Below are 8,542 nucleotides of genomic sequence, written 5' to 3' on the forward strand. Positions count from 1 at the left end.
AGAGTGTACAACAAGCCGATCATTCCATACAAAAATTATTACATCCATTCTAGTAGCATCAGAAAGTGTCCCTAAGTAACCCAACCCCAGCTCATCCGCTCCACGATGGGATATGAAATAAATAGCGTTACTTGACTGTATAGTGAATGTGTAATGACTACGCAGCGCAGAGCGAACAATGGTGAGCGCTCCTCATCTGTATCTGGTATGGGATCTCGTGTTTCATGAGTGGAGGGAAGAAGAACAATTCTATCCATTACACCAGACATTTACCAAACAAAAGTACATTCAAATAAAACCTAAACCCGACTGAAAATATGAAGCGAATGTAAATGTGAAAAGCATGAATGAAAGCAATATAATGTTATATCAACTGATCAGGTCCTCAATATAATGTTATATCAACTGATCAGATCCTCAATATAATGTTATATCAACTGATCAGGTCCTCAATATAATGTTATATCAACTGATCAGATCCTCAATATAATGTTATATAAACTGATCAGATCCTCAATATAATGCGATTTATTGCAAATAACTTTTAAGATATTGAAAAATGTAAAACCTTAAACCCAAAATCTTATTGTAATTACCGAGAAAATGTAAAGGAAAAATCAATAATATGTGAGACAGTCGGATTATGCGCTTAAAGTAAACCTGCCATATAAGAAAATTGTCGCAAATGTTCCGAAACTTCCTACAGGATTCTCTTAATATTTTATTTATTAAAGACGTTGGGCCAAATTCTCACACAGGACGCTGCGTTTAGTCGATCAGGTCCAGCTGCGGAAACTTCCGGCAATCAGTGGTTATTGCCAGTTAAGCCGAGAGCGGCCACTCATTTGTCCTGCTCTTCCAGCAGTAGTTCTTTATGGCTGATATAATGCAGCGGTCTCAAGTAAGGGGCTGCCCTCTATAACATCAATACATCCTAAAAAGTGATCAACCCATTTAACCCTTTCAGGACCAAGGGTCATTGATGCCTCAATGACCAGGCCTAAAGCCTAAGTGTAAAGTTTTGGCATACATTCTTTTAAAGTGTAGCTAAACGTTCGACAAACTTCTGACATGTCATAGTGACATATCAGAAGTTTGGATTGGTGGGGGTCTGAGCACTGAGACCCCCCACCAATCGCTAGAACGAAGCAGCTGAAGTGTTCGTGTGAGCGCTCAGCCGCTTCGTGTCTGTTCGGCTTTTTTTGGAAATAAATGTATTGGTGTACGGACTCAATACAAAGTCTATGAGCCCGCACTTCGATACATCGGCTTACCGTAAAAAGCTGAACAGACACAAAGCGGCTGAGCGCTCACACGAGGGTCTCAGTGCTCGGACCCCCAACAATCCAAACTTCTGACATGTCTCTATAACATGTCAGAAGTTTGTCGAATGTTTAGCTAAACTTTAAACTGTCCTAACTTTTGAACTACTTCGGATAACTTCACAATTTTTTTAAGGACAAATCCCACTTTCAAAAAATATATATTTTAACTACATATGGAACACATCTTATATTACAATCAATGGATCAAAAAAGTGCCAGATTTAGTGTAATTTATTAAATGACTCTAAATAGTTAGTGCATGATTTAATTGACTAACTAGCAAACAATGTATTATCATGCTAACTAACCTACTATTCCTGCCTGCCTATTCTAACACTAAGGCCTTATTCACACGAACGTATAATACGTCCGTGCTACGCGCGTGGAAACACGCGTGTCGCACGGACCTATGTTAGTAAATGGGGCCGTTCAGACTGTCAGCGAATTTCACGCAGCGTATGTGTGCTGCGTGAAACTCATGACATGTCCTATATTTTCAGGTGTTTCGCACTGCACGCACCCATTGAGGTCAATGGGTGCGTGCAAATCGCGCTCGGCACATGGAAGCACTTCCGGGTGCCGCGCGTCATTCGCGCAACAGTAGTAAAAGAAATGAATGAAAACAGAAAAGCACCACGTGCTTTTCTGTTTGTAAACAAGAAACTAGAGTGTTATCATGATGCCGGCTGCGCGAAAATCACGCAGCTGCGCACCATATGCTGATGACACACAGAACTTTTGCAGTCGCAAAACGCAGCGTTTTTTTACGCGCGCAAAATGGACACGTCCGTGTGAATAAGGCCTAAGAGGCACAGGGAATGCAATGTACATACTTCCTATATACTTTATGTGTGTACATATATATATATATATATATATATATATATATATATAAAAGCAACACAGCACAGCTTTAGTGGTGGGTGCAACTCCTCCTAGGTTCAGGTTACGAACCCTTGAAGATACAGTAGACAAAAAAAAGAAACAGCACTCCATGGTAGTGGATGAAAAAAGGTGATGTGTCTTAATCACCCCACAGGTAGGCAACGTTTCGATCCAACTCAATGGGATCTTTGTCAAGCCTTGTTTATGTACCTCAACTTCTACTTTGTGAGATGTTTCTGTGGGTGAAATTGTCTGAGCGCCATTTTCTTCCAGGTTTAGGCTGAACAGAGATGAGATTATTGTATTTGGCAGGTTCCTTTTAAATTACAGACATGAAATAATGACAGACGGGAGAAGATGGGAAGCTGCGATTCCTTGTAGCCTAGAAGAGCGTAAGCTCAGAGCAACTCTTGTCTTCATCGCCCTGTAAAGAAGAAAAGTACAAAATGTTAAGAGGTCATTATACCGGTCCAATAATACCCTAAAAATGGTCAATAAAATTGTATAACTGAGGAAAAAGAACAGAAATATATGTATTTGTGGATGAGGCCCGTTATGGGGTTGTCACCTGTTCGAACACGTAGCAGGGGAGAAACTCCCCATATGCATGTGCTGAGGTTTGGACTACAAGAAAAAGGATTGTATAAGTAATTTCAGACTTTTTCTACCATTAGATTATACCAGGCACTATACAGTAAAGATTACACTTCTCAAATTACAAACTGAATTCTGGGAGATTTCTGCTCTGAAGTCTTCAGAATTGTGAAGGCAGCTCTGGAGAATAATACAGGATGTAACCCAAGATCAGTACAGGATAAGTAATGTAATGTAGGTACACAGTTAGGGTATGTTCACACGGCCTATTTACGGACGTAAATCGGGCGTTTTTGCCCCGAATTACGCCCGAAAATAGCGCCTCAATAGCGCTGACAAACATCTGCCCATTGAAAGCAATGGGCAGACGTTTGTCTGTTCACACGAGGCGTATATTTACGCGCCGCTGTCAAATGACGGCGCGTAAATAGACGCCCGCGTAGAAGAAGTGACCTGTCACTTCTTTGGCCGTAATTGGAGCCGCTATTCATTGACTCCAATGAATAGCAGCGCTAATTACGGCCGTAATTGACGCGGCGTTCAAGCGCCTGCACATGCCGGTACGGCTGAAATTACGGGGATGTTTTCAGGCTGAAACATCCCCGTAATTTCAGCCGTTACGGACCCCCGCCGTGTGAACATACCCTTACACAACTTTCTATGTATGTTATATCTCAAAAGATATGTCTATGTATGTAAAGATAATGATCTTCATATTTTCAGTATCAGAATACTCCGTAAAGCCAAAAGGACTGCTCTGTAGAATTATTTCTGGAAAAAGGTAATAGTTCATAACCGCGGACTATATGGATTTAAAAAGATATTGAACAAAGTTTTGCTAAATTGTTTATTCATCTAATAGCCGGGGTGTTCTATAGTATAAAAAATAATGAAATAACTTGATCAAAGTCAATGGCAAACAGAACGCGGAACTATTTCATATCAGTAACTTACTACATACAGAGTCAAAATGTCTAAAGGAAAACATATTAAGGAATGAAAGGGCAAACACCATATAGATGGTGCAGTCTCATGGCAGGAATGGTGATGAGGGGGTTAATCCAGGAGGACAGGGAGGTCCAAAGATTATTGGCTGAGTGGGGGCAGGAGGTTCATCCTAATTCTTGATCCCAGATTTGATATTTCACTACATGGCGGCGGCATTTATATAAGCTATTATCACTTACCATTAGGCTTTGGGGAGATTATTGAACAGTTCAGGGTATATTTCATCATCTAGGAAAAATAGGAAATTATTTAAAGCGAAATTCCACCTTTTAGCAATACGTTACGATTGAAATGTAAATATGGAATTAAGTGACTTTGTAGATACTTTTCTTTACTATTTTTATGTTTTTGATATTTATTTACTCAGTGACTTTCTACATTCAAAACTGGTCCAGATAACGATTTAGCTACGTTCTGCGGTCAGTCATGTGACTTTACAAGATAAGTAAAGCATTTACAAAGTTACACAACTTTTCTAAGTAGACTTAAAGGGGTTGTACGGGATTTGAAGAACATGGCGGCTATCTTTCACACAGCACCATAGCGGTCCACAGGCGGTGTCTGGTATTGCAGCTCAGCTCCATTAAAGTAAATAGGGCTGATCTACATATCAGTTTTTGGAAGAAAGCCGCCATGTTTGTCTAGTCCTGCACAAGTCCTTGAAAGGGGTTGTCTTATGAATGTAATCCCTGTTCACATAACATATTAGAGCAAATGGCATTCATAGAGGAGGGTCCACCACTCCGGACTCCCGGCTATGAGCTAGAATAGAGAGCCGCTCTGTAAGAGAAGCCCCCACCCCTGCGGCAGGCTCCGACGCTGGAGGGAAACTATCTGTCTGGCTGATGTCATGTTTTCCTTCAAATTATGTGTAATGGCAGGAAGGAGGTGAAGGGAAAGTGAGCCCTAATCTACCCACCGCCCTGTCCCTACTTGCAACGACCCGCCCTAGGCGACGGGGTACAACTGGGCGGCGGTCCCTACGCTGTCTAAGTGCACGGGAGAACAAACAGGGAACACGCAAGGGAAGGGGCAGTCGCCCACGGAACGCCGCGGGGAAACGGGGCAGTGAATGAGTAGTCCGGACCAGGATGAAGTGGAGTATACCCAAGTGAGCACGGAGGAGGAAGCAAGCCAGAGGCAAAGCAGGTTAAGCGGAACTGCAGCAAGGCAGAAGCACGGCAGAAGCAGGCTGGAGCAAGCAGCAGTGGGCCAGGAATCCAGAAGAATTACAAGCACTGAGGAGGAGAACACAGCAGGTAATAAAGGGCAGGGGGCGGAGCTAACTCCGACTGACCAGGCCGCGATAGGCTCTCCCACTCCTGAGCCTGCCATCCTGGTTGGTGGGAGATGGTGTCAGTCGAACAGGTCTGGCCTCAGGTGTGGATTGATTAATCCCAGGAGTATACCTAGACGTAGTACCTGGCAGATCCCTAACAGTACTCCCCCTTTTATGAGGGGCCACCGGACCCTCACTAAGAGGTCCCGGTTTAGTAGGGAAGAGAAGGTGGAACCTCCTGATCAATACCCCAGCGTGAACATCACGGGCAGGTACCCAAGTCCTCTCCTCCGGCCCGTATCCTCTCCAATGGACCAGGTACTGGAGGGAGCCCTGGACCATCCTACTGTCCATAATCTTGGCCACCTCGAATTCCACCCCCTCAGGGGTGAGAACGGGAACAGGAGGTTTCCTCGAGGGGGACCAGGATGGGGAGCAGCGTTTAAGGAGGGAGGCATGGAAGACGTCATGTATGCGAAAGGATGGGGGCAGCTCCAGACGGAAGGATACAGGGTTGAGGACTTCAATGATCTCAAAGGTCCAATAAATCGGGGAGCAAACTTCCTGGACGGGACCTTAAGGCGCAAGTTCCTGGACGACAACCAGACCAAATCCCCGACGACAAACCGGGGGTTAGCAGAACGTCTACTATCCGCCTGAATCTTTTGTGCGCTCTGGGACGCCTCTAGGTTCTTCTGAACCTGGGCCCAGACAGTGCACAGTTCCCGATGAACATCCTCTACCTCAGGATTATTGGAATAACCAGGGGAAATGGAGGAGAACCTTGGGTTAAACCCGAAATTACAGAAAAACGGGGAGACCCCTGACGAGTTACTGACCCGGTTATTCAGTGAAAATTCAGCAAGGGGAAGGAATGAGACCCAATCGAATTGACAGTCAGAGATGAAACACCTTAAATATTGTTCCAGGGATTGGTTAGTCCTTTCCGTTTGGCCATTAGTTTCGGGATGGAAGGCGGAGGAGAAGGACAGATCAATCTCCAACTTTTTACAAAAAGCTCTCCAAAATAAGGAAACAAATTGTACCCCCCTGTCAGAAACGATATTGACTGGGGCCCCATGGAGACGCAGGATGTGTTTCACAAACAAAGAAGCTAACGTCTTGGCGTTAGGTAGCTTCTTAAGGGGCACAAAGTGGCACATCTTGCTGAAGCGGTCTACTACCACCCACACCACCGACTTGCCCTGAGATGGAGGCAAATCAGTGATAAAATCCATGGAGATATGGGTCCAAGGTCTCTGGGGAATGGGCAAGGAACGTAGTAGGCCCGCAGGTCGGGACCTAGGGGTTTTGGACCTAGCGCAAACCTCACAAGCGGCGACGTAAGCCCTAACGTCTTTAGGCAACCCAGGCCACCAATAGTTTCTGGTAATGAGGTGTTTGGTGCCCAAGATTCCAGGATGACCAGATAGAGCGGAGTCATGGTTTTCCCTGAGTACCCTTAGCCGGTATTGCAGGGGAACAAACAGTTTGTCCCCCGGGACGTTCCCGGGAGCTGCACCCTGATCAGCCGCGATATCAGAAGCCAAATCAGAATCCGTGGCAGAAACGATTATACCAGGGGGTAAAATACAAGCAGGATCCTTCTCGGAAGGAGGATTGGGCATGAAACTACGTGACAGTGCATCAGCCTTAATATTCTTGGACCCAGCCCTATAGGTAACCAAGAAATTAAATCTGGTAAAGAATAGTGCCCACCGAGCTTGTCTAGGATTAATCCTCCGGGCCGATTCTAGGAAAACCAGATTCTTGTGATCCGTAAGGACCGTTACCTGGTGTCTGGCCCCCTCCAGGAAGTGCCGCCACTCTTCAAAAGCCCATTTAATGGCTAGAAGTTCGCGGTTGCCAATATCATAATTACTCTCCGTGGGCGAAAACTTCCTAGAGAAGTAAGCACAGGGGCGGAGATGGGTGAGGGAGCTGGTACCCTGGGACAAGACGGCCCCCACTCCCACCTCGGATGCGTCAACCTCCACAATAAATGGCTCCTCTTGGTTGGGCTGAATCAGCACGGGGGCCGAGATAAAGCACTTCTTGAGGGTCTCAAAGGCCTGCACGGCCTCAGGGGGCCAATGGAGGACATCAGCACCCTTGCGAGTAAGGTCCGTAAGAGGCTTAGCGACGACCGAGAAGTTGGCAATAAATCTCCTGTAATAGTTGGCGAACCCTAAAAAACACTGTAACGCCTTAAGGGAGGCAGGTTGGACCCATTCCGCCACAGCCTGAACCTTGGCAGCGTCCATGCGGAATTCATGAGGAGTGAGGATTTGCCCTAAAAATGGTATCTCCTGTACCCCAAAGACACATTTTTCAGTCTTAGCAAACAGATTATTCTCCCGAAGGACCTGGAGCACCTTCCTGACATGCTCCACGTGGGAGGACCAGTCCTTGGAAAACACCAGTATGTCATCAAGGTACACAACAAGAAAATTACCCAGGTAATCTCTCAGGATTTCATTAATAAAATTCTGGAAGACAGCAGGGGCATTACACAACCCAAAGGGCATGACCAGGTATTCGAAATGACCCTCGGGTGTGTTGAACGCAGTTTTCCACTCATCCCCCTCTTTGATGCGGATAAGGTTATATGCCCCCCGTAGATCGAACTTAGAAAACCATTGGGCTCCCTGAACCTGATTAAAAAGATCCGGAATCAAAGGAAGTGGGTACTGGTTCCTTACGGTGACCTTATTCAGGTTACGATAATCAATGCACGGCCTAAGACCACCATCCTTCTTCCCCACGAAGAAGAAGCCAGCACCTACAGGAGAAGTCGAGGGGCGAATGAAACCCTTGGCCAAGCATTCTTGGATATACACCCTCATAGCTTCACGTTCAGGACATGAAAGATGAAATATCCTACCCTTAGGAAGCTTGGCACCAGGCACCAAATCGATGGCGCAATAGTAATCTCTATGGGGGGGCAACACCTCGGAGGCCTCCTTAGAAAACACATCGGCGAAGTCCTGAACAAACTCAGGTAGCGTGTTTACCTCCTCCCGGGGAGAAATAGAGTTAACAGAAAGACATGACATAAGACATTCGCTACCCCATTTGGTGAGATCCCCAGTATTCCAATCAAACGTGGGATTATGCAACTGCAACCAGGGAAGGCCTAAAACCAAATCAGACGATAATCCCTGCATCACCAGTACAGAGCACTGCTCCAAATGCATGGAGCCAACCAGGAGTTCAAAAACAGGAGTATGCTGAGTAAAATAACCATTAGCAAGGGGAGTTGAGTCGATACCTACAACAGGGATAGGATAAGGCAAATCAATAAATGGCATCTTTAGAGACATAGCAAATTCCACAGACATGATATTAGCAGATGAGCCAGAATCCACGAAAGCACTGCCCGTGGCAGACCGGCCAGCAAACGAGACCTGAAAGGGAAGCAAAATTTTATTGCGTTTCACATTAACGGGAA

Source organism: Rhinoderma darwinii, chromosome 8 (genome assembly GCF_050947455.1).
Source record: "Rhinoderma darwinii isolate aRhiDar2 chromosome 8, aRhiDar2.hap1, whole genome shotgun sequence".
Taxonomy (NCBI): Eukaryota; Metazoa; Chordata; class Amphibia; order Anura; family Rhinodermatidae; genus Rhinoderma; species Rhinoderma darwinii.